Genomic DNA, 13,134 nt, shown 5'->3' with positions numbered 1-13,134 from the left:
ATGGCATAAGCAAGACACTCACTTAGGAGGGTTCCTCTCACGGCTCGTGTTACTAGCGACGTCCTTTGACCTCTCCCCTCTTTGACTTGTGCCTCTCTCCTAGATCCTCTGTAGGCTGACTCACCTTGAGCTGAGCCGCTGCTTCTCACTCAGTGGATGCGTCTCCTTCGTGGCCTCAGTCCCAGTTGTATTTAGGTCACTTTCCCTCTTATCTCCCCATCTGCCCAGCTCTCCCGTCCTCACTTCTTTTTGTGTTATCACTGACTGGGTAACCTTGCCTAGGGCACCCTGACATGCCAAAGCCAGAACTCCTTTTCTACCTCAACTTTGACCTCCTCACCCCCCCCCCCCCAGATTAGTAAATGCTGCTACCATTTACACTGATCCTCGAGCCACAGCTGTGCTCTCTGACTTAAACTCTTACCCCGACAGACAGCGGAGCTTAGTCAAGGCTGCAGCATTAGAGATCAGAGTCTCCCTGTGTGAGTCCTACCCATTTTCACGGTTTCCTTGTTAGAATTTAAATCTGCCTATCTGATAGTAGCACTCTCCTTAGTGTCTGTTCTTGTTTACCAATCCCTGCACTGGCTTCCATGGTTTGCTCTGTCAACCTCATTTTCACAAATGTCAGCCTAAGCCACATACTCTTCCTTTGTAACCAGCCAGTGACATTTAATCTTAGCTCCAAACCACTGCCAATGTTCACAGTTTTCTTTGCTTGGAACAATTTCTTCTTCCTCTTCCTCTTTCCCTTCTCCTTCTTCCCCCTCCTCTTCCCCTTCCTTTTCTCTTTCTCCTCCTCTTCCTCTCCCTCCTCTTCTTCCTCCTCCTTCTCTTCTTTCTCCTCTTCTTCCTCGTTGTCTTCCTCTTCCTCCTCCTCCTCTTCCTCCTCCTCTTCCTCTCCCTTTCCCTGTTCCTCCTCCTCTTCTTCCCCCTCTTCCCCATCCTTATCCTCTTCTTACTCTTTCTGTTTCTCCTCTTCCTCTCACTCCTTCCCCTCCTGCTTCCCCTCCTCCTCCTGTTTCTCTTCCTCTTCCTTCTCTTCTTTCTCCTCTACCTCTTCCTCTTCTATCTTCTCTTCCTCCTCCTCCTCCCATTCTTCTTTTCTTTTTTTGCATGGGATATTATTTCTTGCTTTTACCTTTTATAAGTATGGGCCTGAGTCCCGGCTTCTGACGCTGGGGGATTGTTACCAAGCTTGGTAACCTTAGCTCTCACTTTGCTAACACCAGAGTGAGCTGCCAGTTACTATGGTGTCCTGTTTTACTTTTAGCGTCTGTCTGTCAAGTAGACCGGAGAGCAGATGCCACGCTGGCCTGTCCGGTTTGACAATGAGAGCGCTTTTGAGTTTGGTGTGTGTTGTCTTTCAAGCTTACAAAAGAGGAGAACAGAAAGCTTTCTGTGAATTCCCTTTCAAAGACGCAGGCTGTAAGGAGAGAGGAAGGGAGCTCTAGAAAGGAGGGGATTGGCTTGCTGTTGGAGCGTCTTCATTTTGATTGGAGCACGAGCCAGAGTTTTCAAGGCGGGGGTTGGGGGGACCCCCAGCATCTCCCAGATTTGCTTGTCCATGTTGAGAGTCAGCATACGGGTTCTTCCTTAGTCCTTTGTAAGGTGATAAGCCTGTGTCCTGACCTGCCAGAATTACCTACTGGATTTAGGCAGGTGGTGTTCAGTTGGTGCTTTCCGTACCTGGTGACCTAGCTGCACTCTGGGCTTTCTTCTGCTTCTGCAGAAGCCAGTGGGAATGTGCTGGGCTCTCAGGACCCTGATCACAGGAACAGTGGTCGCTGGGATGAGTGGGGATTTGACCTTTCCTTTTGTGTTTCCTCTCTGCACGTGATCCAGCAGAGGCTTTCAGAAGAACCTTATTTGTGTTACGTTTTAAGGGCGGATGCAGGCTTTCCTGTTTTTAATATTCTCTTCTCTGCTTTCATGGGAGTGACGAAATCTGACCGCGAGTGAGCTCTTTTGAAAAGTATTGCTTCCCTTTTATTGGTGCCTGCATGTACCGGCGAAAGGAAACACCTTTTCTCCCACATCTCTTTTCAGACCCTTCTGCGCCGCTTCTTTATTTTGCACTGCTGTGTGAGTCACTCTTTTTAATAACCTCACACAAAAAAATCATCATTTTTATTTTATGCCACGGACCTAGCCAATGACGCTCTCTTACTTCTCCCTGCGCTCATTTCTTATAGCATGTTGTGTTTGCCTTCATCTTTTATAGGGGTTATTTTGGTTTCTGTGGTTGTAGAAACACCACAAATCTCACTCGAGCTGACCAGCACATTAAAAGTGCTTCAGTGCTCACTCTTCTCTGTGGGAGGAATTTAGGAATAATTGTCCTGCCTTGCTTCTATTAGTCAAGATGGATGCTGTAGTTGAAAGTGGTTGCTTTTGCATTATTGTCTTCATACTTTTAAGGATTATTTTCATCTAATGAGTGACCTTTATTATATTTACTGATCACCAGGGGTCTCAGTCAGTGTCCTGTTGCTGGGAAGACACACCACGGGCAAGGCAGCTCTTACGAAGGTCAACATTTCATTGGGGCTGGCTCAGACATTTAGAGGGTCAGTCCATTGTCAGCATTGTGACATGCAGGCAGACATGGTGCTGGAGAGGTAACTGAGAGCTCTACATCTGGATCCACAGGCAGTACAAAGAGAGACACTGGGCCTGATTTGAGTATTTGAAATCCCAAAGCCACCTCCAATGACATACTTTCTCCACTAAGGCCACACCTGCTCTAACAAGGCCACACAGGGCACCCTGGGGACCCAGCATTCAAAGCTCTGAGCCTATGGGGGGGGGGGTGTTTCATTCTTATTGAAACCACTACACCACCACATTATTTTAAATTCTGTCAACCTTTAAATTCATTAATGATATTTTGACTTATACATCCTTCATAGCCCGGAATCTATACTTGAGCTGATACTTTTTATTTTTTAATTAGATATTTTCTTTATTTACATTTCAAATGCTATCCCTACACCCTTCCCCCACCCTGCTCCCCTACCCACCCACTCCCACTTTTTGACCCTGGCGTTCCCCTGTACTGGGACATATAAAGTTTGCAAGACCAATGGGCCTCTCTTTCCCCTGATGGCCGACTAGGCCATCTTCGGATACATATGCAGCTAGAGACACGAGCTCCGGGGTACTGGTTAGTTCATATTGTTGTTCCACCTATAGGGTTGCAGACCCCTTTAGCTCCTTGGGTGCTTTCTCTAGCTTCTTCATTGGGGGTTCCTGTGTTCCATCCTATAGATGACTGTGAGCATTCATTTCTGTATTTGCCAGGCACTGGCATAGCCTCACAGGAGACAGCTATATCAGGGTCCTTTCAGCACAATCTTGCTGGCATATGCAATAGTGTCTGGGTTTGGTGGCTGATTATGTGATGGATCCCTGGGTGGGGCAGTCTCTGGATGGTCCTTCCTTTCATCTTAGCTCCAAACTTTGTCTCTGTAACTCCTTCCATGGGTGTTTTTTCCCCTATGCTAAGGAGGAATAAGTATCCACACTTTGGTCTTCGTTCTTCTTGATTTTCTTGTGTTTTGCAAATTGTATCTTGGGTATTCTAGGTTCCTGGGCTAATATCCACTTATCAGTGAGTGCATATCAAGTGACTTCTTTTGTGATTGGGTTACCTCACTCAGGATGATATCCTCCAGATCCATCCATTTGCCCAAGAATTTCATAAATTCATTGTTTTTAATATCTGAGTAGCTGATACTTTTTTAAACGAGAAAAGATATATTGATATTTATTTCCTAAACCTGAGGTAATTCACTAAAAACTAGCATATCCCTTAAAAATCATTTGATTAAAAAAATTATGAAAAGGCATAATAAGGAGGTTGGACCATTCTTATTGGATAAGCTGACTGCATATGGTAATATATTGTGGAATATATAAAAAGTCACCAAATTTTGTGCCAAAGAGGGGCCTGAGACAATGGAATTTGCTGGCATTTCGGTGAGAGATTACTGTATCAGTCACAAGGGTGTAAGTGCTGGGAATCCAAGATCGCAAGTGTTATGAATAATTCTCAGGGTCATGTGCAAAATTAGTTTTCAGCCCTTGAATACTTTATGTTTGCAGGGCAGTAACCTTGAAACTGTAATTTATAACTTCTGCTGGGGTTGATAAGAGCTGCTTAGCCCTTTGATTTTTTTGCACACACAAAGCTGGGTCACTCTAAGTCATCTGAAACAACTGGTTGCAAAATTTGAAATTTTACTTTTTGTCAAAGTAAAGAAATATATGTATGTGTGTATGTATATATATATATATATATATACATACACACATACGTACATACATAAATACATACATACATATATAAGGTCACTAAAGTGTAATTCCTGAAGTAGAAAAAAAATCATTCTTGTGAAGTTATGTGTTTAATGGTCTCACCTTTCCATATTCTAAACTAAGTTAATTAAATTCTGTAATTGTATAACTCTTTCTCCCTCCTCCCTCCTCTCCATCCCCCCCCCTCATTTCCATACTCTTCTCCTCCTCTTCCTCCTTTTGTTTTCCTTCAGGATAGGGAATGTAAAATTCATGCGCTGTGCTATATGGTGTTATAACACATTTCATTTAATGCAAACTTTAATGAAATAACTATTATTATAATCCATATTTTAATGGTAAGGAAACTAAAGATCTGTAGAGATCTCTAGGAAATGGGATATTTTAGGGAGGAACTGAGCAGTGGGTCATAATCAGAACATAATATCTATCTATCTATCTATCTATCCATCCATTCATTCATTCATTCATTCATTCATTCAAATGGTATAGGTTGGCTGTCTCCTAAGAGCCAGGCGCCGAGGGAGGCACTAGAAATAATAAAGAATGTGAGAGTCAGAGTCTGTTGAAGGCTGGAGCTCTACAAGCAGCAAGAGAAGTGACTCTGATAGGTCTTAAAAGTGGGATAGATTGGTCGAACCGTTCTCTGGTGATGGGGATGAGTCTTGGAGCATGTTAAGTCGTGTTTGCACGTGAGCAGAGTCAGTACCCAGGGCGCGTGCAGCAGACAGCCGGGCAGATGTGAGGGGGATCAGATCGGAAGCGAATGGCTCTGCTCGGAGCAGCAGAACTTCTGCTAGAGTTGGTTCCCCCTCCTAGGTCAGAAGAGAAGGATACATTTAGGCCGCAGAATGGAAACAGAGCTGTGGTCAGTTAGTGTCCCCTGGGTAGCAGTGGTTTCAGTAGAACCAGGAAATCACGCCTGCAATCTTGGTGATGTGTAGTTGGGAATATTTTGGAACACAATCAGAAATATAGAAATAAGAATAAATTAGTGAAGAAAGAAAGAAAGAAAGGAAGAGAGAGAGGGGGGGGGGGAGGGAGGGAGGGAGGAAGGAAGGAAGGAGCTGAGTTTTGTTTTGAGGCAGGATCTTATCCTGTACACCAGGCTGGCCAGGTTCTCATGTAGCCTGGGCTGGCCTTGCACTCAACATAATCCTCCTGCCTCAGTAATCCTCACAAATCTGAAGCTAGCCTGGGCTACTTAGTGAGACCTTGCCACACAAATGATACCATAGACATAGATACTTTAACTTACAGTCCCAGGCCAAGAATTATAGAACCAATTCAGACAACGTTAGGAAGTGTTTTTCTTTGGATGAAAAGGTCATTTGGAGCACAGTATGCTTTTCCTATGTTAATTTTATTTTTATAAAAAAGATCTGCAAAGGCGCTAAGCAATACCTTCCAGTGTCACCTCTCTGTCTCACTCCACTGAGGTGGCTTCAAATCATTATTTTTTGACACTTCTATAATTTTGATATAGTCATAGCAATGTATATTGGCTTTTCAAACTTGGGTAATATCCAGATATTTGATAGCTAAGGGTTCCTCTTCCATTGCTTTTGTAGTTTGTCTACCAGTGTTTACTAGTCTATTGATGCTGTGATCTGTCTATTGTTCATTTTACAGCACCCGTGTATTTACTGCTTAGCCTGTGATAGCCCAGAGACTAGCTGTGCTGTGGTAGAGAGAGACACAGCAGAGGGACTCAGACACTACAGAAACTTATTTTTCTCTCATGTGCCAGGTCAAACTTGGCAACCGTCTTTGGTTCGTGGCTTTATAGCCTGGCCTTCTTCATCAAGCCACTTCTGTTTGGGGCTTACACATGCTTATGAACTGTGAACCATGTCCCAGGAGTGGGGGACATGAAATTGAAAGCAAGCGACTTCGCCTTTAAAGTCCCTCTGACAGGTCACACCGTCTACAGACTTACGTTTTCTTTCCCACGGTTCAGTGGCATATTCCAATCTAGTTACTGGGAGACTGAGACCTGTGACTGTATGCTGAGCTAACATCCCAGGGGGTTCTGTTATACAGGGAAGATGGACTTTAGGGAGCCATTTTATGGTCAAGTTGTGCTTCACAAGATGAAGAGCCTGATGCCTTCAGACTTGCTTCTGATTGCCCTTCTGGCTTTCTTTGCTAAATCCTTTTTGTTCTCATGTGTGAAGAATGCTGCTGGTGTTTGCAGTGTGTTCAGAAACAGCCAAGTATCTGTCCATGGGTTATTTTTTTTTAAATAACATAATATATGTGTATATATATAAAATTAAAAAATAACATATATATAGCTTATATTGTTATGACATGTGTATATGTGTGTGGGTACACAGGTGTGTGCATTTGAGTGTGTATATGCAGTGTGTATGTGTGTGTGAGTGTGCATGAATGTGTATATGGTGTGTGAGTGCACATATGTCTGTGTATGTGTGTGTTGTGTGGTATGTGTGTATTTGCATGAGTGTGTGTGTATAGTGTGTGAGTGTGTATGTGTGGCATGTGTATAAGTGTGTGTCTGTGTCTGGTGTTGTGTGTGTTGTTATTGTTGTTGCTGGCTGCTTATTTTTAGGTTGAAAAAAAAATGGAACGGTTTCTATGATTGCTTAACCTTAGGGTTGGAGTAACTAAAGTTACTGGCAAATATGTTGTTTTTTCCTTGTATTTATTGATTGGCTACAATGCGAGCATCGTGTCTGTGTGCCCTTGTGTGCAGGCTCCCCTCTTGTGGAATCAGTAAGATGCTGCAGCGGATGTGGTTAGTGCTTGTGGAGCCATTTTGGGATAAAGGATTTCATTCATTCATTCATTCATTCATCCATCCATCCATCCATCCATCCATCCATTCATTCAACTTTTACCAACTTTGCCATGGAGTGACTGGCCGCTTTGCTTTCTGAAGGACTGGGGCAGAGTTACCTCTCTGTGGTGAAACAGCAATTGTCTGGTCTTCAGTGTCTTTATCTAGGAGGCAAGTCCTCTCCTGCCACCATAAGAGGAGCTTTGGGACAGTCAGTAACGAGGTGATTAATGGGAGAGCGACCGTAGGCTTTCTGTGACGTTCCATGACCTTGGCGGTGGACTTCTCATGTTTCTGGAATGCGTTTTCTGAAATAGGTACAGTAATCTTTAGCACCAGAATTCCTGTCCGTGAGGATTAAACATATATTATTTTAAATTGTATTGGGGGCGGGAGTAGGGGTAGATACGCATGAATTCAGGTGCTCCTGGGGCCAGGGGTACGTGATCGCCACGGAGGAGCGGCTGTTACAAGTAGTTGTGACGTGACTACTGGGAACTAATTTGGCTCCCCTAGAAGAAAAATGTTCCCTCTTCACTTCGGGGCTCTCTCCAGACCAAAGGAATTTTTAATATAGTAGAGGAGATTAAAATAGACTTTCTTCTGGCTCCATCACTTGCTGCCCTGGCACGTCAAACAAGTTCTTATCCGAACGGTAATTCTTGCTGGAACAAACTATTGCAGATACCAAGGGCTGCACATGCTGAAGGCTCCCTTCTTGTTTGCATTGCATACTCTCTGTGGGCCAGATGGGAGTTCTATTCCTTGTTCCCTTCCTCCGGGGTCATGGTTAACAGAGCTGCTCTGGACTAACCGTAGAGCTGGGATTATTACAGAAGAAAAGCAAACGTTGTATGGTTTCACACCAACAGCTAAGAGGCTCGGGAAAGCGCCACTTTGACCAACTCTGCAGCTTATGTATTGCTTGGAACGTGTCGTGTGGCCTCTCCACCACCAGGGGGCAGCAGGAGGAACCGCATTCCTAGCGTGGGAAGTGGAGAGCCAGAAATAACCAGAGAATAGCAAGCAGTAGGAGTAGCTACCTCGGAATCACACGTTCAGACTCACAGAGTTCGGACACTTGAATCCGGTTACTATTCATGGTAATATGAAATGCACGCGTGCAAATATTTAAATAACATGAAGTAGATTAGCTTATGAAGTTATAAAACGATAGGGAAGTTCCTGCGAATAAAAGCACACAGCACACACACAAGCAGATAGCACTGTTATCTAGAAACCTTTAGAAAACGAGGCACTGGGGGCTTTGAGGAAGGTCAGCTCTAGAGCTTTATAGCTCTCTGTCAGATTGCAAGCATCTGGAAGGTAAAGATTAAGTATGAGAGAGTAAGCAAACAGAAACCCAGAGGGAGTCGAAGGACCAGGCTGGGATAAAAGGAATAGTGTTTGAGATACAGACACGGTTTCTGCAAAGGGAGAAAGTGACCATCAGCCATAGGAGATGCCGCCAGGGGGCGCTGCGCCTCTGTTCCGTGGGATCTGTAGTGTTAATGTAGGGGTGCCATGTGCCTCTCTAATGACTGATATCACAAGCTCTATGTTTACGGAGGAGGCTTGCAAACCTCAGCGTAAAACACCTCATTGAAGCGTAGCGTGGTCAGTGAGGGTCTTAGTGTGATCTCAAGGACTCGAAAAGGAAAACCAGAACAGCAGAAAGAAACAATTGAAAAACCAGATCTAAACTGGGCCTGGCGAGGCCGAGGGGCACGAGGTGGAGGCCTGCCTGGGATATAGACTGTGCTAAAGGCCGGCAAGACCCCATTTCACATAAAAAGCGACAGAAATGCCTGGGATGAAGTGTGGTGACAGAGGGATTGTCTAGAAGGGGCAGGGCCCTAGGTTCAGTCTCCAGTCGTCCTCCCCCTGAAAGTATTTTTTTTTTTACATTAAAAATTAAACTGCTTTATGTGGGTTTTTCTGTCTTGTCGATGCTTTTTATATACCAAGAAAAGAAACAGGGCATCTGAGTTCAGATCGCTAAAACCCATGTGAAGACAAAGTGTAGCTGAAATACACATATAACACAGAACACATATAAACTGCGACATCAATGGCCCCGTTAGAACAGTGCATAGGTACATTTTGCACTGTGGTAGAAAAAAAGACATTTTAAAGCAGCAGTTCTCAACTTTCCTAATTTTAGTTTGAAAATGGTTCGGAAGACTGGGGCACTCTTAAAACCCAGGCTTCCGCGCATCAGAGTTAGCAGAGGTGGTGCCATCACTACCTATCCAGCCGCTGACTTCACAGAGGCAGCAGCTAAAGGAGCTGCCCATCCATTCAGCCAATGACAGTTGAACATAAAGTATGTCAGGCCCCATGCCCATGAACACAATGTTTCCAGTTGGACTTTATAGCAGGCATTTTAGTTAGAGGTTCAGAGATGCTATGGTAACATTTCTACTAAGGGAAATGGGGAAAGTGGGGGTTTGAGAGACTGCACGGGTCAGTGGAGCATTTTCTGTCAAGGGTGGTCTTTATTTTAAGATTGCTTTCCTGAGCTGGGCAGTGGTGGCACACACCTTTAACCCCCAGCACTTGGAAGGCAGAGGCAGGTGGATTTCTGAGTTGGAGGCCAGCCTGGTTTACAGAGTGAGTTCCAGGACAGCCAGGGCTACACAGAGAAACCCTGTAAGATTGCTTTCTTGGTTCTTGCTGTCAGCACACCTTTTTTTTCAGGAGAGAAAGAAGACCGTGGTGAGATCTGAGTGTTATGTTTTTAAAAATTGCCCTCGACAACATTCTAATTTGCAATCGGCTTTTGGCGTTGGGGGGAGAGCATTTCACCAGCTTGTGAAAACCCCTCACGTACACAGTTCTTTGCATTTGTTGGCGAGGGATCCGACCTTCAGGGCTGACACTTCAAGTCCACGGGTACAGTCAGCTCTATCTGGAACTAATTATCAGCTTGGTGAATTCTCTGGATTCCCTGGTAATGCTCTCTCTTGCTAGTACATTGTTCAACTGCAGGGCAGAGAGGAAAACGGGGGAGTCGGAGAAGACCCAAACCAAAACCACTCGCAAACTGAGTTCAGTCATGATCTGGACGTTAGAATTCTGAGGCAGTCGGGGTATTAGATAGGAAAGTAGAAATCTTTGAAAATCATAAGGTGTTTGAATTATCTTTGAATTTTTAGTGAGGGTGCTTTTCAGCATCCCACCTGTTACAGCCCTGGCTGGCAATCATACACTGTCACAGATTTCAATTCCTTTTAGCACCATTAGCAAAGCAGCTGGGGGAGACAACACTGGAAATGAGATGCCCAGAACAACCAGTTTTATAGGTTAATCATTTACATTGAGTCTTCTACTCAGGAAGTGACTGAGTGCTTGGTTGTCATGTGCTGGGTAGTGAGATACAAAAAGGTCCCCTCCCTGCCCTGCAGCGTTAATTTAGAAGAGGCAAGAGTGCAAACCACACCAGTATCCTGAAAACTGCCATAGGAGAGCCGGGGGCTCGTCAGGCGTTCTGTAGGGTCAGCGCTGGGAAAGCTATGCTGTGACCAGCAGATGGTGGGAAACAGTATCAGAGAGCATGGACTCGCAACGGAGGCTTGTTCTGGGGAAACCGTGAGCAGTGCATCCAGCAGGGCCATGGGACAGGATAGGATGTGGTGAGAAACACAGGAAGAAGGCATGGAGTTAGATGGATGGGGAGGAGGGGTCTGGGAGGACCTGGGAAGAGTTGAGCAGAGGTGAAACCAGGATCAGAATGTACTGATGGGAGATTTAGTTTTCGTAAATGTTTTCCGGCTCATGTAATACTAAGCAAATATCTGACAGCTAACTTTTTTTTAAAAAAACATATACCACATACTAGGAGAGGTCCCTTTAGCTAATTGCTCTTTTGAACTGCTATTTTAGAGTCGGAGAAGCAAAGGTAAGTAACTTGTCCAAGGTCATACAAGCAGTTACAGAGACAGACAGAGTTCCAGCCAGGCAGTCCGGCAACAAAGCTAGCACACATCCACGGTGACAGGCATCTTTCTGGGAATGGGTTGTGTATTTTACATCTGTCGTCAGGGTCCGTTTTCTATTGCAAGTGTAAAAATACACACTCCTCCCTCTCTTCCCTCAAAACCTCAGTCCCAAAATATTGTTTACCATGCTCCTGTTCCCGGACCGGACACATTAAAGGCGCATCTCGTGGGTGCTTCTGTTGGACGGAGCTAAGCAGGGCATGCAGACACAGGTGGGCAGAACTGCCTTTCAGTCCATGGCTCAGACACATATTCCCAGGGTGCTGGGCACTTCACAAGCATTCTGTAAACTTGCCCACCTTCTCTAACATACTTGTGAGCATTCACGTAATTAAGGCTGTATCAGTGCCCAGCCTATAACACGGGAGATTTGTGAGTGGCTCACACCATGACAGGTTGTGTTCCTTCGTTCTTCCACATCCGAAAAGCCAAGGTGTCTGTGTCAGTAACTCTATCCATTGCTGCACTGCTTGGTGTTAGTATAGCACTTCCAGGGTCGACTTTAAGCACCAAAAAGGAAACAAAGCAGTTTAAACGCCCCCAAACTGGGCAAGACCAATTTGCCACTAGATGGCGCTCTGGCTATTTGGGTAGGGGAAAAAAAAAAAAAAAGATCGAGTAAGGACTATTAAATCACAGCCACTTTGAGCCCCTGGTATTTGCAGTCCTAGGCTTTTAATTGTAGCCGGCATCTTTGTTCTTTGCCTGACCTGCGGAGTGACGTCACTGCCTTGCTTCCTGTGTGCTGGCTTTGACACAAGCCAGATGGCCACAGTGATCCGTAGGCGCCCAGGCCGCCTGGTACAGCGGTTGATGAAACGGAATAGGAAGGCATTTTATGGTCAGCTGCGGGAGCACTGAGAGGCCGCAGCTTTGCTAAGTAATTACATTTACCGCACATACTTTATCCCTCATGGGGAAGGGTCTCATGGAGGGGGAAAAAAAAACTTACATTTTTATTTACGGCGTTGTGAGGTATAGACCTTTGATCTTTTATTAGCCAGTAGTCTGCTACAAAGGCATGCAGTCTTTGCCTGCTCCGCAGTCACTCGTGAAAATGACATCTTTATTTATGTCTAACGGTTCTCAGGCTGCGCATTGTGATTCTTAGCCCCCACCCCCACCCCAACCCCTCCAGTTAGTAACACAAAAATGTTTTGCTTCTGTAGTGAGTTTAGTTTGGGAAAGTCAGAGTTCAGGCATGTTAATACAAGCAGATTTCGGTCAGATATACTCCAGAGCGACTTGGTCAAATAGATTACTGTTTATCACATGTTTGCTCTTCAAGGGGGTCAGGAGAGTCCAGGAAAAGACTTTTATTTCAGGGTAGGGAATGGAGGGGGTGGCGGCGAGGAAATGATCAAGACATTAGTTTCATTCCATCTTTGGACATTAGGCAGTTGAAGTTACTTAACACGGCGTTTTTAAATAAAACACGAGAGATTGATAATCACCCAGTATTCTTCAATCTCATTTGAACTTAGTCCACACCAATCACGGCCCTGCGTGAGATCTTTACGCACCAATCATGGCCCTGCGTGAGATGTTTACGCACCAATCACAGCCCTGTGTGGCATGCTTATGAAAACCCCACAAGCTGGACTTTTGTCTTAATATCGTATAGGTTGGGGATTCTTCTACGTGATTCATTTCTCAAGACTTCAGTAAAATATTTTCTACCCCTTTCAATGTTGGGTCATGAGTTCTACTCCCAGAATTTTATTTAGAGGTTAAAAATCATAGAATTAAACGAAAGGGCACCTTCCCTATGCCTTCTTCAAAGTTAACGGATTGTGGAGCAAAGTCTCATAGTCGTCCTTCATCTTTTGTTTTTTTGTTTTTTTTTTTTTTCCCTTGTCTTAAAGGGCAAGTCTCTACGTAAGGACACATTTTGGCTCTGCTGTTAAATGAGCGTTTCCCACACCACGTTTGCTCTGTGTCCTTGGATCTTCGAGCCTCGATTGCACTCACATATGTACTGGGGATAAAGCCAGCCTCCTCAGCGAGTGC

At 44.8% G+C, this 13,134-nt stretch overlaps 1 protein-coding gene across 2 annotated transcripts in view; it reads left to right on the top strand.

The window, feature by feature from the left end:
* Positions 1–13,134, top strand: part of Msrb3 (methionine sulfoxide reductase B3) — a 117,912-nt gene that overhangs the window by 14,550 nt on the left and 90,228 nt on the right. The window lies entirely within an intron of this gene.

The sequence above is a fragment of the Mus musculus genome, chromosome 10 (assembly GCF_000001635.26).
Source record: "Mus musculus strain C57BL/6J chromosome 10, GRCm38.p6 C57BL/6J".
In the NCBI taxonomy this organism is placed as follows: Eukaryota; Metazoa; Chordata; class Mammalia; order Rodentia; family Muridae; genus Mus; species Mus musculus.
This window is presented reverse-complemented; position numbering and strand designations above follow the sequence as displayed.